The sequence below is a fragment of the Hemitrygon akajei genome, chromosome 10, assembly GCF_048418815.1.
Source record: "Hemitrygon akajei chromosome 10, sHemAka1.3, whole genome shotgun sequence".
NCBI classification, from domain to species: Eukaryota; Metazoa; Chordata; class Chondrichthyes; order Myliobatiformes; family Dasyatidae; genus Hemitrygon; species Hemitrygon akajei.
In genome coordinates this window covers 121,102,870-121,125,470 of record NC_133133.1, presented here as the reverse complement: position 1 = coordinate 121,125,470, position 22,601 = coordinate 121,102,870, and the positions used below count along the sequence as shown (strand labels likewise).

The 22,601-nt window shown below is 44.1% G+C and overlaps 1 long non-coding RNA gene across 1 annotated transcript in view; it reads right to left on the bottom strand.

Annotated features, from left to right (window-relative positions):
* Positions 1-22,601, bottom strand: part of LOC140734629 (uncharacterized) — a 92,630-nt gene that overhangs the window by 48,192 nt on the left and 21,837 nt on the right. Inside the window, exon 2 of the long non-coding RNA XR_012100578.1 lies at positions 18,969-19,138. This is a non-coding gene — a long non-coding RNA (uncharacterized lncRNA). The remainder of the gene's footprint in view (positions 1-18,968; positions 19,139-22,601) is intronic.

Below are 22,601 nucleotides of genomic sequence, written 5' to 3'. Positions count from 1 at the left end.
TGTGACAGAGAGTGAGTGTGTATGTGTGAGTGTGTGTGTGTGTGTGTCTGTGTAATTAGCTGGATTTAGTTTTGTGTGTTTGTAAACATCTACTTGTGTCTACATGTCTATGCTTGTGTCTACATGCATGGGTAGCTGAGAACAAGCATTTTGTTAACAACACATTACGCAATTTTGATAAAATCTAACCACTGTCTTCCAGTGTTGGCAAAAGAGGAACATACACACACTCACACAACTGTTTCTCACTGATTATACTGCATGGCAGCCTAGTAATGTGGACGCATGACCATACAGAATAGGATTATCTTCAGAAACCCATGTTCAGGAAAATGAACGAAATATTTCAGATGAGATTATTATTATCGTGTTCTTATTGTTTCTCAGCTCAAGCAGTAAAAGTTAAAGTATGGGCATAGCCAAGCACACTCATTTGTCGATTGCAAGGAGCTTTCGGACTATTCTAGTGGTGTTTAGTAAAGTGGCTTTTTGGAGATTTACATAAATATTACTGTGTTGGCCTAATTGTTTATTGCTATTGTATAGTGACTCGGGGAAGATACCCGTTGTAGGTATTACTACTGTGTACTCTCTTCATGTTCCACAGTCTTTCAATTTCCTTATTTAATTCAGCATATTTCTGGTGATTTTCACTTACTGTTTTCTGTCTGTTATGTGTGTTTGGAATAGCTAAGTTGTTCTTGCTTATTTATCCTGTAATATCATATCCAGACAGCTATTATGGACTGTCCTATCTGTGATAATGGATCGGTTGTAATATCCATTTGTGGGACTTTGACTCTAAAACCAGATCAGGCTTGAATTTATAGTCAGATGTGGTTATTATTGTTATCATTCCCTTTATTTGATTGCGAGCTATCTACTTAAAATACAAGCCTGAACCTTGTATTTATAGTCAGGCATGGTGATTGTTGTTATCATTCCCTTTATTTGATTGAGGGATATCTACATAAAATACAAGCTTGAACCTTGTACTTTTTATGATGTATCGATATAGTCCTTATCTGTTTCTGAATGTTTCTCAATTCTGACCGCACCTGGGCCTCAGCTCCCACACCACGCTGTTCCCTGCTGGAGGATGGGCAGAGAGGCCCCAGCGGCCAGGGAGAGCCTGTCCTCTTCTTACTGAATGATCACAAACACTCCAGCTCACCCGGGAGATACAGAAATAGAAATGTTAAACAAAGAACACACACACACACACACACACACACACACAAACCCCCACCAAAGACAGACAGACAAACACTCTTTGGTTGTCCATTGGAATCCGATGACGATGTCCACTCCTTTAACGGTGAGATCTTTGATGACTATACAGCCCTATCCTGGACCCACAAGCTCTACTGCAGGTGGGACATGAATATGCGGTAGTGGTGGTAATGATGGCAACCATGGCTGCATTTCTCCTGGCTCTCTTCTGCTGTCTTCTGGTTGTTTTTTCCATTTTCAGAATACGAACCCCGTCCCTACTCAGCTGTCGCCAAGTGTTACGGTCAGCAGCAACATCCTCCAGGTCCTCAGGTCTGATCTTGCACTTCCTTAAAGCATTCTTCATCTGATCCTTATAGCGATTCTTCAGCCCTCCAGCTGAGCGTCGACCATGATGTAGTTGGCTGTATAACACTCTGCGGGGTAGCCCACATGGGGGTATCCTTATCACGCGCCCCAGCCACTGCAGCTGACGCTGGGTGATCATGGCCTCAATACTTCTGCAGTTGCTCTTTACAAGTGTTTCAATGTAAGGCACCCATTCATGCCAGGTAATTCCCAGGATGCGCTGAAAGCAGCTTATGTGGAAGCGCTCCAAGGACTTGATGTGATGGCTGTAGATTACCTAAGCTTCACAGCTATAAAGGAGGGTGGTGACACAGACCACTCTCCCATGTTGATGTCATTGCCCCAAAGAAGATTGTACTGGCAACAACACATTGGTAGCACATACAAAAGAGAGGCCTGCACACTCCAAAGGATCTCAGTCTCCTCAGGAAGTAGAAGTAACTCTGTCCCTTCTTATACACGGCCTCTGTGTTGGTGCTCCACTCAAGACTGTCATCCAGGTGCACCCCCAGGTACTTGTAGTTCCTCACAACATTCATATCCTCACCATCAATAGTAACAGGGAGCAGTGCAGGCTTGGTCTTCCAAAAGTCCATCACCATCTCATTTGTCTCACTGATGTTGAGCTGCAGATGATTCAACTTGTAACATTTGACAAAGTCCTCCACCAGGGCCCTGTATTCATCCTCCCATTCTCCTTTATACACCCAACTAATGCTGAGTCATCAGAGAATTCCTGCAGATGAAATGACTCAGCATTGTATCTAAAGTCTGAGGTGTACAGGGTAAACAGGAAGGGAGCCAGTACAGTCCCCTGTGGGGCCCCAGTGCTGACTATAGCCACGTCTGACACACAGCTCTGAAGCTGCACAAACTGTGGTCTGCCAGTCAGGTCGTCCATTATCCAGGATACAATGGAAGTGTCAACCTGCACTGAACGGAGCCTTTCCCCAGCAATGAGGGCTGTAGGTATCGAAGGTATGAGAAAGATCAAAAAATCATGATCCTCACAGTGCTGCCCTGCTATCCAATGAGAGTCAGCTCTGTTCAGCAGGTAGATGACAGCATCGTCCACTCCAATGTGCTCCTGGTAGGCAATCTGCAGGGGATCGAGGGCTGATCTGGCCAGGGGTCAGAGGTGAGCCAGGATCCGCCTCTCTAGGGTCTTCATGATGTGTGAGGTCAGGGCCACTGGACGGTAGTCACTCAAGACTTTCAGCTGCTTTTCTTGGGTACTGGGACCACACACAATGTTTTCCACAGAGCCAGGACCCTTTCCAGGCTGAGACTCGGATTGAAAATGCGCTGGAGAACTCCACACAGCTGCTCAGCACACTCCCTCAGGACCCTGGGGTTCACACCATCCGGTCCCAAGGCTTTGCCGTGTCTGAGTTTCCCCAGAGCCCTTCTCACCCGCTCAGTAGTGAGGGTGAGTCCATGATGCCTGGGGAGCTGGTGGAAGGTGGGGCTGGGGAGGTACAGATCAGGACAATAGTAGTTGGTATGTCGAAGTTTGAATGGAAGGTGCAGGGGAAGGAGGGGATGTTGACAGAGGTAGCCTGTGTTGTTCACCCACGTGTTGAACTGGAGGAGAGAGGAGGGGAGGCGTTGGTGCTGAGGGAGTATTGGGTGCCTTGGCACCTGGACTAGTGTGCTGAGAGGGGTGTGAACAGGAGGGCAATTATCAAACCATTGAAGAATTGGTTTAACTCATTAGCCTATTCACAGCTGCATTCCAAAGCTCTACAGGATGTTCTTCGTGTCTCTCCACACCTCCCGTGTGCTACTCTGCCCAAGTTTATCCTCCAGCTCTCTCCTGTATTCCTCTTTCGCCACCTTGATCTCCTCCTTTAGCTCCATTGGCACATGTTCCAATTCCTCCCTGTCTCCTGATCGAAAGGCTCTCTTTTTGTGGTTGAGAAGAGCCTTTAGACCTCTGGTGACCCAAGATTTGTTGTTGGGGAAGCAGCAAACAGTCCTTGATGGTATTACAGTGTCCACACAGAAGCTGATGTAGCCAGTGATGCAATCAGTAAGCCTGTTAATGCTCTCCCCATATGGTTCACAAAGCACATTCCAGTCAGTAACCCCACAGCAGCCCTTCAAGGCCTCGATGGCCACTGGAGACCATTTCTGTACTGTCTTGGTGGTAGTTAGCTACTACTGTACTCTGAGCTTATACAAGGGCATGAGGTGAACCGGGTTGTGATCTGATCTTCCTAGTGGGGGGTGGGGGGAGAGCTGTGGAGCAGTATGCATCATTATATTTGCATACAAGAGATCTGGTGTTTTATTTCCTTTTGTACGATACTTGACAAACTGATCGAAGGTGGGTAGGGTTGTCGGGAGAGAAACATGGCTGAAGTCTCCCGGTACTGCAATGAATGCATTGGGGTGTTGAGTCTGGAGTCTCGCCATCGTAATGCGTATGACATCACATGCAGCATTGGGACTGCGGAACGTAGACACGAGCAATATGGCGTGGCTGAACTCGCGCGGTCGATAACATGGATGTAAACTCATAGCAAGCAGTTCGATGTCCAGACTGCAGATTCGTCCTTTCACAGAAATGTGACCAGGATTACACCATCTGCTGTTCACAAACACAGCAAGCCCACCTCCCTTTCTCTTGCCACACTGCAGGTTAATTCTGTCTGCTTGTAGCATTGAAAACCTATTCAACAGTAGCATTGTAATCCAGGATTTGATTGTGTTGCCATGTCTCAGTGAAACACATAATGCTGCATTCCCTGTATTCGTTCTGCGTCCTCATGAGTATTGATAGTTCCTCCATTTTATTTGCCTGCGATCTTATGTTCCCCATAATGATAGGCAGGAGATATGGTTTATATGTCTGTCTCTTGATACATCATTTTCACCCGGTCTGTAGCCTCGGTATCTCTGTCTCAGCTCCTCCGGAATATCGAGCTTCTGCTGGGCAAACAAAGGCTGTTGGTAGCTGTTCCCTTGTATATACAACATTGCTTCCGCTACTGTAGTCACAGCACTAGGGTATCCTGAGAGCCAGAAGAATGATGAAAATGTTCTTAAACAGATTAATGTCCATTGTTACTTTGCAGTGCTGCTAGCCGGTACAAAAACAAACAAAAGGACATGCTAAATAACGTTAAGACAAACACACAGAGCTACTGTAACGTGCTGCTGCCACCTCGCTTGGCGCACACAGGGAGTCCACAACTCACAAACTTCTAAGAAAGTTGTGCCTACTTTGTGAGGACACTTCTGTGCTGGCCCCAGGACAGATCCTTGGATATGTTGACAGAGGAATATGTTAACGCTAAGGAATTTAGAACTACTGACCCTCTCCACCTCTGCTCCCATAATGAAAACTGGCTCATGGACCTCTGACTTCGTCCTCCTGAAACCAAAGTTTTGCGGACTTGATTAAGATGTGGACGAGAATGTACAAAGTTCAAAGTACATTTATTATCAAAGTATGTATACTATATACAACCTTGAGATTCGTCTCCTTACAGGCAGCCACAAAACAAAGGAACCCAATAGATCCCATTGAAAAAAAGGCCATCAAACACCCAATGTGCAGAAAAAAAACCAAATTGTGCAAACAATAAAAGTAAGGAAATAACATTCAGAAATGAAGTTCATGAAAGTGAGTTCACAGATACGGAGCCAGTCATCACTGCTGCCGGTCCAGGAGTCTATTAGCTGCAGGCCACAGCCCCACTTCAGTGCAGAGACGAGTAAACCTCACGGAGCAGCGAGCTGAACTGGCTTGTCCCTCACATCTGGCTCTGGCACCCTCACCTTCTCAACCTGGCCCGGTGTTTAAATCTCAGGTCATTGGTTGCTCTTGGACCTGGCATGGATAGTAAGTTTGCAGATGGCACTAAAGTAAGTGGAACCATAGACAGAGAAGAAAGTTATCAGCAATCACAGTGAGATCTTGACCAGCTGGGTAGGTGGCAAATGCAATTTAACTCAGATAAGTTTGAAATGTAACCTTTTGGGATGTCAGTCCAGGTTAGGAGTTTCACGGACAACAAAAGGGCCCTGGGAAGTGTTGTAGAACAGAGAAATCTAGAAGTTCAAGGACACAGTTCCCTGAAAGTGGCCACACAGACAGACTGAGTGATGAGAAAGATATATTGCAGGCTTCATTTGGTGAGAAGTTGGGATGTCCTGTTAAAGTTGTACAGAATATTGGTTAGGCTGCACTTGGAATATTCTGTGTACTTCTGGTTTCACAAGATTGCTGCCTGAACAGGAGGGGGCTCTTTATGAGAGATTGAATAGGATGGCAGAAGTAAATACATTTATGAGAAGTAGATAACTAAAGACTTTTCCCATGACTAGGGTGTCTAAAATTAAAGGGCATAGATTTAAGGTGAGAAGGAGGAGTTCTTAAGAGATTTGACAGGTTAATACTTTCACATTTCAGCCCAAGATCTTAAGGCACAAACTAACGGAGATGGGAGTAGACTCTCACATGGTGGATTGGATAGTGGACTACTTGACAGATAGACCTCAGTATGTGCGGTTGGGAGACTGTAGGTCTGACACGGTGGTCAGCAGCACAGGGGCGCCGCAGGGAACCGTACTCTCTCTGGTCCTGTTCACCCTGTACACATCAGACTTCCAATATAACTCAGAGTCCTGCCATGTGCAGAAGTTCGCTGATGACACGGCCATAGTGGGGTGTGTCAGGAATGGACAGGAGGAGGAGTATAGGAAACTGATACAGGACTTTGTGATATGGTGCAACTCAAACTACCTGCGTCTCAATATCACCAAGACCAAGGAGATGGTGGTGGACTTTAGGAGATCTAGGCCTCATATGGAGCCAGTGATCATTAATGGAGAATGTGTGGAGCAGGTTAAGACCTACAAGTATCTGGGAGTACAGTTAGACGAGAAGCTAGACTGGACTGCCAACACAGATGCCTTGTGCAGGAAGGCACAGAGTCGACTGTACTTCCTTAGAAGGTTGGCGTCATTCAATGTCTGTAGTGAGATGCTGAAGATGTTCTATAGGTCAGTTGTGGAGAGCGCCCTCTTCTTTGTGGTGGCGTGTTGGGGAGGAAGCATTAAGAAGAGGGACGCCTCACGTCTTAATAAGCTGGTAAGGAAGGCGGGCTCTGTCGTGGGCAAAGTACTGGAGAGTTTAACATCGGTAGCTGAGCAAAGGGCGCTGAGTAGGCTACGGTCGATTATGGAAAACTCTGAACATCCTCTACATAGCACCATCCAGAGACAGAGAAGCAGTTTCAGCGACAGGTTACTATCGATGCTCCTCAGACAGGATGAAGAGGTCAATACTCCCCAATGCCATTAGGCTTTACAATTCTACCGCCAGGACTTAAGAACTTTTTAAAGCTATTATTAATGCTTTTTGAGATGGTGATTTAGATGCATATCATATTTTTTTTACTGAGTTAAGTATTGTATGTAATTAGTTTTGCTACAACAAGTGTATGGGACATTGGAAAAAATGTTGAATTTCCCCATGGGGATGAATAAAGTATCTATCTATCTATCTATCTATCTGTCATAAGGAACAGTTTAACTGAATTGAGTAGCCAGAGGAGATGGTGGAGGCAGATTTAGAGTCAGATTCATTTAATCATCAGCGAAATGTGCCATTCGTGTGAACAGCCAACACACCCAAGGGTGTGCTGGGGGCAGCCCGCAAGTGTCACCACACACTCTGGTGCCAACATCGCGTGCCCACCATGTTTGCAGAACAACACAGAACACAACAAAACAGGGCATGGCAGACATCAACAGTGAAACAATCTCCATCCTTCCCCGCCAAATGCATTTATACAGATCTCTAACCCCTGGACAGACTGTCTAGGTCTCCAGCATCTAGTGGATTTGTGGATTCGCTAACATCCCCAGGAGCACTAAAATGATTGGAAAAAGCAGAGCATAGAAGGAAAAAGAATTAACACAGACAGATCTGATTGTCAGCGAGGATGTGGTGAGCTGAAGGGCTGGTTTCTATTCTGTACTACTCTTTGACTCTATGACTCTAAGGACTTCACCTGGTTTGGAGTTATAGAGTTAGTTGGAGGTATTGGTTAGTTATAGAGAATGGTTAGACTAACTTGAACTTAATTCACTGGACCATCAGAAGCTGAGGGTGACCTGTTAGAAGTATATAGAAAGTGAGAGCATAGAGGAGGTACATAGAGCTATTTCCCACAGTGGGGATGTCAAAATCTAGATGGCATAGGCTTAGAAAGTTAAAGAGAGTACAAAGCAAGTGTTTGCACAGAGATAGAGATTAGCTTTATTTGTCACATGTACATTGAAACATACAGTGAATTACATCATTTGCATCAAGACCAACATGGTCCGGAGATGGGCTGGGGGCGGCCTGCAAGGGTCGCCGTGCTTCCAGTGCCAACGTAGCATGCCCACGACTCACTAAGCCGAACACCTTTGGAGCGTGGGAGGAAACTGGACCCGAAGGAAACTCGCACTCACGGCAAGAACATACAAATCCTTGCAGACAGCGGCAGGAATAGAACTCCGAGTGGTTGGACAAACTTGAATTGATTTCTTTGGTGCATCAGAAGCTGAGGGGTGAGCTGACAGAAGTATATAGAATTATGAGAGGCATAGGTAAGATACATAGAGCTATTTTCCCAGGGTGAGAAAGCATGAAAGTGTTGGTAATTGATAAAAGAAAAACAGATAAATATTTGCCAAAATCTCTTCTTCTGCATTCATCTAAGAAAGCAAATAGGGCTTCATCTTAATATCTCAAATTCTCTGACTGTGCAACAATCTCTAGACGTTGCTCATATGTCTGGAATGGGAGATTAACTCAAAGCCTGCTGGCTCAGATGCAGTTGTAAGGTTAATGCACTCTCTTACAGATCCATAGCTCAAAGGAGCAGATAGTGAGTCTGCATAGTCAAGACCGAATAATGGTGGAGTTCGGGAGCATCCACATTTCAGAATCAGGTTTATTATCACTGATGTGTGTTGTGAAAGCGCTTGTGTTGCGGCAGCAGCACAGTGCAATATATGAAGTTTACTATTACAAATTATCATAAGAAATATACGTAGAAGTTAAACCAGTAGTGCAAATCGAGAGCAAAAGGAATGAGGTAGTGTCAGAAATCTGATGGCGGAGGGAAGAACCTGTTCCTGAAATGATGAGTTTGTGTTTTCAGGTTCCTTTACCTTCACTCTGATGGTAGCAATGAAAAGAGGGCAAGTGTTGGATGGTGAGGGTCCATAACGATGGATACTGCCTTTTTGATGAATCCCCTTTTGAAGGTCTCCTCAATGGTGGATTAAGTAAGCATTTAAACTCAATAAGTAGCTAGTGAATTGGATCCTCATCAGCATGTACAGAACCCATCTCTGAGCCCTCGGTATTGTCAAAGACCCCTCCCAGCCATCCCACAATTCTTCGTCAGGCATAAGGTACTGGAGTATAAGAATCAGGACTGATAGGTTCCCCCAGGCTCTGAGACTTCTCAATATCCTGCTACCACCCACTACACATTATTTTTGACAATGCCAGTAACAGCAACACTGTTGTATATTTAACTATATGTCAAATATGCACTTTATGTTAACTTGTACACCTACAGAATATTTTTACCTGTTATTGTGTTAATATCATTTTATGTGCTGTTATTTGAACCTTGGTCTTCTGAGGAATGTTGTTTTGTTTTGCTGTGTACATGTGTATGGTTGAATGACGATAAACTTGAACTTGAACTCTTTGCTTCCCCCGTTTCCAGCTCTCTCCCTCTGTGTTGTTAGAGCTAACCGGTTATACAAAGATCCATGGATGACATGCTGATAGAGGTGGTTGCTATCAAACCGCTGACACTGGCCTGGCTCGAACAGCTAGAAATTGATCTGGTTGCTATGTGGCAGTTTCTTTTGCACAATGAACACTCTCCACCAGCAGATAACTTCTCAACTCAGTAACATTTAGGTCAGACTTCATGTCTGGGGAGCAAACGATTGTGCCTTCTTAGAATAGGACAGAAATACTACAGCTGAATCACATGTATATTTAATACAGCAATCAGTAGCATTTATAGTGCCCTTAACATACCAAGAACACCCTAAACTACTTAGCAAGTGTACATCAGACAAAATTTGACACCAAGCGCCATTAGGGCAGTCAAGGAAAAGCCTGGATGAAGCCTTAAGGAGTAGAAACAGAAAAGAGAGGGGCAGCATTTTCCATGAACATGGACTAGAAGGTAAAAGTAATCATGTAATGCTGAGGTGTAATCCGGTATTGTTCAGGCTGCACTTGGAGCGTGAGACGTTTTGCGCCCCTTATCTAAGAACGGAGGGTGGCAGAGTAGAGGTACATCTCTACCAAAGGCGGGGTTAGGTGCTCCGTCCCTCCGCTAGACTGCAGCTCATCCTTGGGAAAGGTGTAGCACCTGGTTAGCCTCTTGATCAGGGTCACATGAAGGCAAGGGAGCAGGTAGTGTACGGTCGTATGAACAGCCGGTGCATACGACCATCTGTTCTGGTTATATGGCAGACAACCTCTGAAGGATATTGATAATGGCTGGGGTCGCCCATTTTGTAAAGACACTGCCCAGAAGAAGGCAGTGGCAAACCACTTCTGTCGGAAAATTTGCCAAGAACAATCATGATTGCCCATTTCATACGAAATGGCACATAATGAACAAATGAATCTAAGAAAGGATGAGTTGGCATTGGAGAGGGACTGAGGAGGATCACGAAAATGATCCTGGGAATGAAAGAGTGAAATATGATGGCTCTCATTCTGTACTCATTGGAATTTAGGAGAATGGGGAAAAATCTCATTGAAACCTATCGAATATTGAAAGGCCAAGATGGAATGAATGTAGCGAGGATGTTCTCTATAGTGGGGGAGTCCAGGACAAGTGGGCACAGCCTCAGAAAACACAGATTTCCATTTAGAACAGAGATGAGGAGGAATTTCTTTAGCCAGAGGGCTGTGAATCTGTGGAATTCTTTGCCATTGTTGGCTGTGGAGGCCAAGTCATTGGATATATTTAAAACAGAGGTTGATATGATGGAGAAGATCCTGAGAGGCAGGATTTACAGACAGACAGACAGACAGACATACTTTATTGATCCCAAGGGAAATTGGGTTTCGTTACAGCTGCACCAATCAAAAATAGTGAAGAAATATAGCAATTTAAAACCATAAATAATTAAATAAAAATAAGTTAATCATGCCAAGTGGAAATAAGTCCAGGACCAGCCTATTGGCTCAGGGTGTCTGACACTCCGAGGGAGGAGTTGTAAAGTTTGATGGCCACAGGTAGGAATGACTTCCTATGATGCTCATTGTTACATCTCGGTGGAATGAGTCTCTGGCTGAATGTACTCCTGTGCCTAACCAGTACATTATGGAGTGGTTGGGAGTCATTGTCCAAGATGGCATGCATCCTCTTTTCAGACATTTGGAGAGGTATAATATGATTAGGAATAGTCAGCATGGCTTTGTCAAGGGCAGGTTGTGCCTTACGAGGCTGATTGAATTTTTTGAGGATGAGACTAAACACATTGATGAAGGAAGAGCAGTAGATGTAGTGTATATGGATTTCAGCAAGGTATTTGATAAGGTACCCCATACAAGGCTTATTGAGAAAGTAAGATATACGTACATGGAGCTTAGAAAAATAGAGGGCTATAGGTAAGCCTAGTAATTTCTGAGGTAGGGACATGTTCGGCACAACTTTGTGGGCCGAAGGACCTGTGTTGTGCTGTACGTTTTCTATGTTTCTATGTTCTTGAAGTCCACCAAAGGTTACAGAGACAGGGCAGGAGAATGGGATTAAGAGGGATAATAAATTAGCCATGATGGAATGGCATAGCAGATTCGACGGGCCAAATGGCATAATTCTGCTCCTATGTTTTATGGTCTTATGGTCTTAAATGCAAAAGATTCTGCAAGTGCTGGGAATCTTGAGCAAGACACACAAAATGTTGGAGCAACTCAGCAGGTCAAGCAGCACTTATGGAAGGGAGTAAACAGACATTTCATTTCCTGCCAGACACAATCATAATCCGATAATATAACCCAGAAGGTGATGATTCAGCATTGTGACTGGCAACCAAAAACGGGTTTAACACACTTTCCAGTTGCTGGTCCTTTGCCAAGTAACTTATACTTCAAGAGCTTACAGGTATATCAGAAACATTTTGTGGACTTCTGCCTTGGCCACCCTTCCAAGCAGTAATCTCCAGATGACTCATGGAAAGGAAAATATTTTCCTCAACCACTTCCTTCTACCAATGATTTAAATGTATGTTCCCTAGTTATTGTAGAGGGAAATAGGTCCTTTCTTTCCACTGCCTCGATCTCTAATAATGTTTATTTCTCCCCTTTGCTATAAAGAAAACAACTCCATCCAATTAGTATCTCCTCATGACTATAATTCTCTTCATTCCAATTGGTTGCAAAATATTGCACAATATTTCAATCATGAACTCCCGATGGGCAAGGCTCCACAACAGCGTACCCAGATGCGGACACATCACTTGAAAAAGCTGTTTGGTTCCACAGCATTAATGATGCGATATTCTCTGCTTCTGAAATTTGGTTCCATTTGAGGGTAAAAGATCCAAATTTTGAAAGTTTTGTCAAACAAGCTTGTGATTCTCTGAAATACCCTACCAGGGAAGATGGTGGAGGCTAGAAAATCCAGAGTATTAAGGAGGAAGGAGGCACATTTTTGTAAAATTAAGGAATTGAGGGCAATGAGAAATTGGTACAGATGAGATGAGGCCAGGATCACATCAGCCAAGATAATATGGAATGGCAGGATGGACTCAAGAGGCTGTGTGTCTTTCTACTTCAGGACCAATGAGCCCACACCACCTAATTACACCCATGTGACTAATTAACCTACTGATCTGTACATCTTTGGAACGTAGGAGGAAACCCATGCAGACATGGGGGGAATGTACAAACTCCTCACAGACAGTTGGCGGGAATTGATCCTGGGTCACCAGTGCTTTATTAGTGTACACTAAGCAGTAGCTCTATTTGTCATTTAGCTCATGACTGTTTCCACCTTGTGGAATGGAATCATGTTTAATTGTGAACTCTCAGCTGTCCCTTGTACGATTGGATTAAAATCTAGGGTAAGCTCCCATTTCTTGCCCCGTTTCCTGACTTGCATATTCAATGTGAAAGTACACAGAAACAGGCTATGCAAGCCTCCACGCCCATACCAAACATCATGAAATTAGTTTACATTAATCCCATTTTATTCGAAAGTTTGAAGTTCAAGTAAATTTCTTACCAAAGTACATTTATGTCACCATTATGCCACCTGAGATTTATTTTCTTGCGGGCAATCACAGTAAATACAAAGAAACACAATAGGATCTATGGAAATCTGCACACGACAGAGATGGACAAACAATCAATATGCAAAAGACAACAAACTCTGCAAACACAAAAAGACAATAATAGTAATGTTAATAAAAGAATCAATAAGCAATGAATATCAACAACACATGAGTTGTAGAGTCCTTAAAAGTGAGTGTGCTGGTTATGGAATCAGTTCAGTGTTGGGGTGAGTGAAGTTATCACCTCTGATTACTCTAAACATTTGTATCATCAGCCCTCAGTTTCACCCACACACCTACACACAAGGGACAACTTACATCAGTCAACTAACCTACGAACCAGCACATAGAATCAAAGAGCCGTAGTGCACTAATCACAGAAACAGGTCCTTTGGCCCATGTAGTCATGGTTGACCTGATTTACTGCCTAGTTATATCTACCCACACTTAGACCATATCCCTCTAAATGCCTTCCATCCATGTACCACATCTACCACTTCTGCTGGCAGCTCATTCCACACTTCTGAGTGTAGAATTTCCCCCTCAGATTCCCCTGAAATATTTAATCTTTCACTCTAAGCCTATTACTGCTAGCTCTTCTCAGCCAACATGTATTGCCTACCTCCAGTTGCACTTAGGGTCACACAGCCCAGAGGCAGGCCCTTCGGCCATCTAGTCTACGCCAGCGACCTTCTGCCTACTCTGATCTACCTGCACCATATCATTTCAAACCCTCTGACCCATGTACTTATCCAAACTTAGAACATGAAACACTACAGCATAATACAGGCCATACAGTCCACAATGTTGTGCTGACCTTTTAACCTATTATAAAATCAATTTAACTCTTCTCTCCTACATAGCCCCCATATTTCTATCATCCAGGTGCCTACTTAAGGGTTTCTTTAATGCCCCTAGTGTATCTGTCTTTACCACCACCGCTGGCAGCACATCACCACTTTCTGTGTAAAAATCATACCTATGACGTCCCCCTATACTTTCCTCCAAACACCTTAAAATTATACTCCCTTGTATTAGCTATTTCTGCATTGGGAAAGGGTCTCTGGCTATCCTCTCGATCTATGCCTCTTATCATCTTGTACAGCTTCATCAAGTCACCTCTCATCTTCCTACTCTCCAGGAGAAAAGCCCTTGCTTGCTCAACTTATCTTCACAAGACATGCTCTCTAATCCAGGCAGCATCCTGGCAAATCTCCTCTACACCTTCTCTAAAGCTTCTGCATTCTTCCTATACTGAACTGACCAGAACTGAACACAATACTCCAAGCGTGGTCTAACCAGAGCTGCGACATTACCTCGTGGCTCTTGAACTCAATCCTGACTGATGATGGTCAACACAGCATACACCTTCTTAAACACCCTGTCAACCTGCACGGCGGTTTTGAGGCTTCTCAGAATATTCGTCCCAGATGACCAATGCCTCAAGTCTCCAGAGTCACCTTTGGGATGTGGGAGAAAACTGGAACACCTTGGGGTATCCCAAGCAATCACGGGGAGATAGTACAATCTCCAAGGATCAAATCTATTCACCATACTGTATATTCGGAATTACTCGGAGTTTGCTGTGATGTGTTGATGTGACTTGCAACAGAAACAACTTTCAACAATTAGAAGGAATAAAGAATTGTATAAAAATAAAATTAGAGGTTAAAGTATAGATGTGGAATAAAATCTGCATCAATACATAAATATCAACATATACTGTATTTACAATGCGAACAGCATCATAAGAAATTATTTAAAGTGTAGTGAAGGGGTAATAGATAGTCAGGGCCCGGGTTAACTAGAATGGTTGGTTAGATTAACTACCTGCAGGAATAAACTTTTAAAATAGTGTGTTTTTTGTTTTACTAGCGCTAAAACATTTTCCAGAAGGCAGCTTGCAAGCTGGGTAGTGACCGCAGTGAATTTCCCTGCCCAGCTCTTTGACCTGGACACCTACAAGTCCAGCAGTGATTGTAGACTGCAGCCAGCGACCTTCTCCGCTGACCTGATATTTTGCTGTAGATTTTGTACATTATGAGAGGACGCTGCACCAAACCAGACGGCAACGGCTGGTATGAGGATGCTACCCACGACAGCAGTGTAGAATTGAACCAGAGCATTCTGGTGAAGATAGAATTTTACCAGTTGCTGTAAGAATTACATTCTCTGTTAATGAAAGCGATATGGTCCTCCCACATGAGGTCCTGTGAAATAATGATGCCCAGGAACCTGAATGTTGAAATGCTGCTGAATGTAGAGTTGTTGATGATGAGTGGATGGAGAGGAGACACATTAGTTGTGATTAGGACTGTGCTAGTTTGTTTAAGAACTCAACGGTTCCTGATGCTGGAAAGCTGAAGTACAAAGAGTAAATACTGGAAGTAGTTCGCAGGTCAGGCAGTATCACTGGAGGAGAAACAGAGGCAAAGGTTCTAGTCAACAATCTTTCATCAGAACCTGTACTGTGGAAGGAAATCAGATTACTTTGCTAAGCAACACACACAAAAGGCCGGAGGAACTCAGCAAGTCAGGCAGCATCTATGGAAATGAATAAACAGTCGACATTTCAGGTTGAGACCCTTCTTTAGAACTGGAAAGGAAGGGGGTAGACTCCAGAATAAAATGGAGGGGGAAGAGAAAGGAGGAAGTCTAGAAGGTGATAGGTGGAGCCAGGTGGGTGGGAAAGATAAAGGGCTGGAGAGGAAGGAATCTGATAGGAGAGGAGAGTAAATCATTGGAGAAAGGGAAGGAGGAGGGGAGCCAGTGGGAGGTAATGGGCAGATGAGATGAGGAAAAAGGCCAGAGTGGGGAACAGAAGAAGAGAAGGGGCAGTGGGAAAAAATGGTTTTACCAGAAGGAGAAACCAGCATTCATGCCATTGGGTTGGGAAGCTACCCAGAGGGAATATAAGGTGTTGCTCCTCTGCCTTGAGGATGGCCTCATCTTGGCACAAGAGGAGGCTGTGGGCTGTCATGTCAGAATGGGAATGGGAATTGGAATTAAAATGTTGGGCCACCAGGAAGCTCTGCTTTTAGTGGATGGAGCGGAGGTGCTCAACGAAGCAGTCCGTCCCCCCCCCTCCCAGTTTACGACGGGCCTCACCAATGTAGAGGAGGCCACATTGGGTGCACCAGACACAATGGACGACCCCAGCAGGTTCACAGGTCAAGTGCTGTCTCACCTGGAAGGACTGTTTGGGGCCCTGAATGGAGGTGAGGGAGGAGATGACTGGCCAGGTGTTGCAATTTGGCTGCTTGCAGGGCTAAGTACCGGGAGGGAGGTTAGTGAGGAATGATGAATTGACAAGGGAATCATTGAGGCACGATCCCTGTGAAAAATGGAGATCCCTTTTGAGATTGCGGAAGTTGTGGATGATGATGTGTTGGATGTGGAGCCAATGGGGTGGTAGGTAAGGACAAGGGGAGCTCTATCACTGCTAAGGCAGTGAGAAGATGGGTGAGCGCAGATGTTTGGGAAATGGAGGAGATACGGGTGAGGGCAGCATCAATGGTGGAGGAAGGGAAACACTGCTCTTTGAAGAAGGGGGACATCTCTGATGTCTTGGAAAGGGAAACCGCATTCTGGGAGCAGATGTGGCAGAGACGAAGGAACTCAGAAAAGGAGGCAGGCTGCAAAGAGGTTTAATCAAGTAGTAGAGTCAATACTTTGCTGCTGTTTGGAAGCCAGACAAGAGCAGATGCTCAGCATGGTCAGCGCTGGAGGTTGGATTGAACCCCGGTCACTGGAGTTCCACGGGCTGCACTGCACTGCATCCTGTCACATCAATATCCTTCTGAACCTCCTCTCCCGCTGAAGATAATGGAACTTGACTGGGTATTTAAATCTGTCCTTCCCTGAGGTCAGATTTATTTTACAAGGCACACAGTTGTCAGCAGAAACGTAAAGAAAGATTACACTGGAGAATTCCAAGCTGCATTATACATCAAACAGCAAAATCATCTGATAATATGATCATAGCAACAAGCCATTGTTAGCAACAGTGAAACTAATGGCCCCCGCCTCTGTTTATTTGTAGAAAACTAATCAACTCCAGGCAAGGAATAAAGCAGAATTTAAAACTGACTACACCTCCACTGTAAAACTTAGAGATGAAAGAAGTTTCATACCTTACATGAACAAAATAAGCCTTGTCCATTGCTAAGGCCCTCTAAATGTAACACCAATTTGCATTGATAAAGCATCTTTAAACATGGTCAGAATACAAGGACATCCCTTTAGAATAGCAATGAGGAGGAATTTCTTTAGCCATCTTTAGACAGCTGTGGAGGCCAACTCATTGGGTCTATTTAAAATAGAGGTTGATAGGCTCTTGATTAGTAAGGGTATCAAAGGTTATGGGGAGAAGGCAGGAGAATGGGCTTGAGAGGGATAATAAATCTGCCGTAATGAAATGGCGGAGCAGACTCAAGGAGCCAGATGGCCTAAATCAGCGCCTTTAAGGCCGATGGCCAAACATCACAAGTATTTCACTGTAGGGTTATCAGAGAAAGTGATTGGCATCGTGAGCTTCAAAGGAAGGTAAACAAAAACCATAAGACCGTAGGACACAGGAGCAGAATCATACCATTTGGCCCATCAAGTCTGCTCTGATTGTTTTTTTCCTCTCAAACTTATTCTCCATGTAAATTTATCCTGCTTTCTCCATGTAACCTTTGACACCCCTGCTAATTGAGAACCTATCAACCTCTGCTTTAAATATACCCAACGACTTGGTCTCCACAGCGGACAGTGGCAATGAATTCCCCAGATTCACCACACTTTGGCTAAAGAAATCCCTCCTCTTCTTTGTTCTAGAGAGATGTCTTTCTATTCTGAGGCTGTGCCCTCTGCTTCTAGACTCCCCACTATAGGAAATACCCTCTCCGTGTCCACTCTATCTAGGCCTTTCAATAGTCAGTTTCAATAAGATTCCATCTCATCTTTCTGAACTCCAGCAAATACAAGCCCAGAGCTAGTTGTCAAACACTCCTCATATGTTAACCCTTTCATTCCTGAGATCATTGTCTTAAACCTCATCCAGACCCTGTCCAATGCTAGCACATTCTTTCTTAGATATGGGGCCCAAAACTGCTCACAATGGCCAAGTGCAGTGTGACCAATGCCTTATAAAGCCTTAGCATTACATCCTTACTTTTATATTCTAGTCCTCTCAAAATGAATGCCTTCTATGCCACCTACTTAAACGGCAAGTTAACCTGTAAGGAGTCCTGCATTAATTCCTTTGCACCTCTGACTGCTGAATTTCCTCCCCGTTTAGAAAATGGTCTATGCATTTATTCCCTCTACTGAAGTGCATGACCATACACTCCCCTACACTATCTTCCATCTTACACTTCTTTGCCCATTCTCACAACCTGTCCAACTGTTTCTGCACTCTCCCTGCTGCCTCAACACTACCTGACCCTCCACCTATCCTCATATCATCCAAAACTTGGTGAAAGGTGTGGGTTTAAATGAGGGAAAGGCAGAAAGTTACAGAAGGTAAGGGTTTCGGGAGCATAATGCCCTTGTACTGAAGGCAAAGCCAGCACATATGGAGCTGTCAAATCCATGGATGATCCAAGAAGGCTGCATTGGAGGAGCGGAGATATTTTGGAAGATTGTCAGTCCAGAGGAAATAGTTAGGCAGCTGTAAAACCTCAGATTCAGATTCAAATTTAATTATCACATGTACATCAAAATATAAAGTGAAATGTGCCTTTTGAGTTAACAACTAACACAACCAAGGAGGTGCTGGGGACAGCGTGCAAGTGTCGCTACACATTTCCGCACCAGTATAACATGCCCAGAATATTTTGCAGAACAACACAAGCAACAATAACAAGAAAGACAGCAGCAAACTGAGCCCTTTTCCCATCCCTCCCACTCCCCACCCTCTCACCACACACACACAGACAGGACTTCAAATCTAGGGCTATATGACCATTAAATTCCGTCTGTTGATTCTGCTCCACCGTTCCATCACGGCTGATTTAATTTCCTTTTCAACCACATCCTCCTGCCTACCCCCATAACCTTTGATGCCAAGAACCTACCAGCCTCTGATAAGCTGCCTCCCGGCCTCCAGTCCTCGGCTCTACACTTTCAGTCTCGCAGGCATTGGCCTTCCAACTTCAGTCTTCATCTCAGGACTCTCTGATCATAGGTTTGACTTTTAGGTCTTGGACCTCTGACCATGGTGACCCTGACCTTCATGCCTCCTTGGCTGTGGAGAAATTTGAAAGGAAGGGTGAGAATTTAAAAATTAAAATGATTTGGCCGACATGTACTTGATAGGCAGAAGAGCCTCTTCGGTGCTGTAGATTTTTTGGTTAAACTACTGTTGATCAACAAGCACGGTAATGATGGGTGCTGGACACTGAATTGATATTTTAAAAAAACTGATAATTAGCTCTATAAAGTATTATTCCAGAGTTTTTATAAACACACGAGATTCTACAGATGCTGGAAATCTTGAGAAATACACATACACAATGCTGGAGGAACTCAACAAGTTAGGTAGCATCCATGGAGATGAATAAACAGAGATGTTGCAGACCAAGACCTTTCATCAGTTGATATTATGGACTGAACAACACCTCTTTTTCTGACAAAGGGTCACCGCCCTGACGAAGAGTCTCGGCCTGAAACGTCGACTGTACTTCTTCCTACAGATGCTGCCTGGCCTGCTGCGTTCCTCCAGCATTTTGTGTGTGTTGCTTGAATTTCCAGCACCTGCAGATTTCCTCGTGTTTACCTCATTTTCTGTCTGGGTAGTCTTTAAGCTGATGGGATGAGCATTGATTTCTCTAACTTTCGGTAATTTGTTCCTCTCTCCCCACCCACTCTCATTTTCCATTCCCCATTCTGGTCACCCTCTCACCCCTTTCTCTTCTCCTCACCTCCCCATCAACTCCCTCTGGTGATGCTCCTCCTTCCCTTTCTCACAGAGTCCACTGTCACCTCCTATCAGATTCCTTCTTCAGCCCTTTACCTCTTCCACCTATCCCCTCCCAGCTTCTTACTTCACCCTCCTCACCTGGTTTCACCTATCACCTGCCAGCTTGTACTCCTTCCCCTCCCTCCACCTTCTTATTCTGAATTCTGCTCCCTTCATTTCCAGTCCTGGTGAAGGGTCTCGGCCTGAAACGTCGATTGTTTATTCATTTCTGTAGATACAGCCTGATCTGTTGAGATTTCGTGTGTGTTACTGTGGATTCCCAGCACCTGTAGAATCTCTTGTGTTTATAATCAGAAATTCTGCTTTGGGATTTATTTACAATTTGCATTTTTCAATAGCTGATGAGAATTACTGATTAAAAGTAGCGACAAAATACATTGGGCAAGTAATTGCAGTACAGAGGAGATGCGTGAGGATGGTGCAAGGCTGGACAATCGCAGACACACCAAAGATCCCACAGATGCTGGAAATCCTGAGAAACACACAAAATGCTGGAGGAACTCAGCAAATCAGGCAGCATCTATGGAGGAGAATTAAAAAAGAACTTCTACTCCTCCTACTTCCTTATTCTGGCTTCTTCTTCCCTTCCTTTCCAGACCTGATGAAGGGCCTCAGCCCAAGAGATCGACTGTTAAATACTGCTGAGTTCCTCTTAATTTGTGTTCCAGAGATTTTAATTTGCTTGCTGTCTGCGTCATTAGCGTGCAGCGAGATTTCCAATACACTTCTTGCTCCTTGAATTTGTTTCTGCTCTCTGCAGTATCTTGTCCACTGTGACAGTGGATGAGTCACCGCATGTCAGAGTGAGTCATCTAAACAGCACAGCTCTGAGACAAACACTCATCACAACGTTTCTGATAAATGAAAATGACATTTGAATGAAAATGAATAAAATTAATGAAGGCTACTATTTGTGCCTTGCTCTCCCTCATTTCTCCACTGCATTTCACTTCACTCTCATAGATTCAAAAAGCTATAAAGCATGGGCACGACCCTTCAGCCCAACAAGTCAATGCTGACCAACGTCCCTATCAATGCTAATCGTTTTTGCCTTTATGAGGAGAAATTTTTTTAGCAAGAGGGTGGTGAATCCGTGGAATTCATTGCCACAGGTGGCTGTGGAGGTAAAGTCATTGAGTATATTTAAAGCGGGGTTGATAGGTTCTTAATTAGTAAAGGTGTCAAAGATTACGGGGTGAAAGCAGTAGAATGGGGTTGAGAGGGATAATAAATCTGCTATGATGGAGTGGTAGAGCAGACACGATGGGCTGAATGGCCTAATTCTGCTCCTACGTCTCAAAGATTTGGCCCATATCCCTCTAAACCTTTCCTCTTCGTGTACCTGTTCAAATGTCTTGAAAACATTGTAATTGTGCTCACCTTGGCCAATTCAGTTGACGTTGTTCCACTATCCTTTCTGTGAAAAACTTTCAGATTCCCTTTAGATCCTTCCCATCCCACCTCAAACCGGGAGCTTTCCCTACCCTGGGAAAAAGCCCATGACCATCTTCTCTATGTATACCCCTCGTAATTCTATAAACTTCTGTAAAGTCACCCCTTAGCCTCTTTCCCTCCAGGAAAACTGTCCCAATCTATCTCATTTGTTTGGCTATATTGTCATACCTACAATATACTTGTAGGTTAAGACCTACAAGTATCTGGGAGTACAGTTAGATGAGAAGCTAGACTGGCCTGCCAACACAGATGCCTTGTACAGGAAGGCACAGAGTCGACTGTACTTCCTAAGAAGGTTGGCGTCATTCAATGTCTGTAGTGAGATGCTGAAGATGTTCTATAGGTCAGTTGTGGAGAGCGCCCTCTTCTTTGTGGTGGCGTGTTGGGGTGGAAGCATTAAGAAGAGGGACGCCTCACGTCTTAATAAGCTGGTAAGGAAGGCGGGCTCTGTCGTGGGCAAAGTACTGGAGAGTTTAACATCGGTAGCTGAGCGAAGGGCGCTGAGTAGGCTACGGTCAATTATGGATAACTCTGAACATCCTCTACATAGCACCATCCAGAGACAAAGAAGCAGTTTCAGCGACAGGTTACTATCGATGCAATGCTCCTCAGACAGGATGAAGAGGTCAATACTCCCCAATGCCATTAGGCTTTACAATTCTACCGCCAGGACTTAAGAACTTTTTTAAAAGCTATTATTAATGCTTTTTGAGATAGTGATTTAGATGCATATCATATTTTTTTTTTACTGAGTTAAGTATTGTATGTAATTAGTTTTGCTACAACAAGTGTATGGGACATTGGAAAAAAGTTGAATTTCCCCATGGGGATGAATAAAGTATCTATCTATCTATCTATCTATCTATCTATCTACCTGTAACCCACACAGAGCTACTGGGCACCATGTTCAGAGCTGATGTTTGTAAGGACATATAAACTTTCTCTACCATTGAGATGTACACTTTTAACACACCTATCATTACTTTGGTATGTTCAACGTCAACTTTATACTATGTGTATAGTTGTCATTCAACTATACACATGTATGTAGCTAAACGAAATATCGTTCCTCTGGGTCCAAGGTGCAAACTACAATACATACAGTCACACACCCATATATTATGTTATTTTACTTGAAACTCTGCTGGTTTCCTTGGCTGTGCAAGTCCAGGGAAGACACTCTCTGATCCCGCCAAACCCGTGAGATTGAGACAGCTCTCCCACCACAAACCCCGGTTTGTGTGGATGCCGTGTAATTTGTAACCCTGTTACA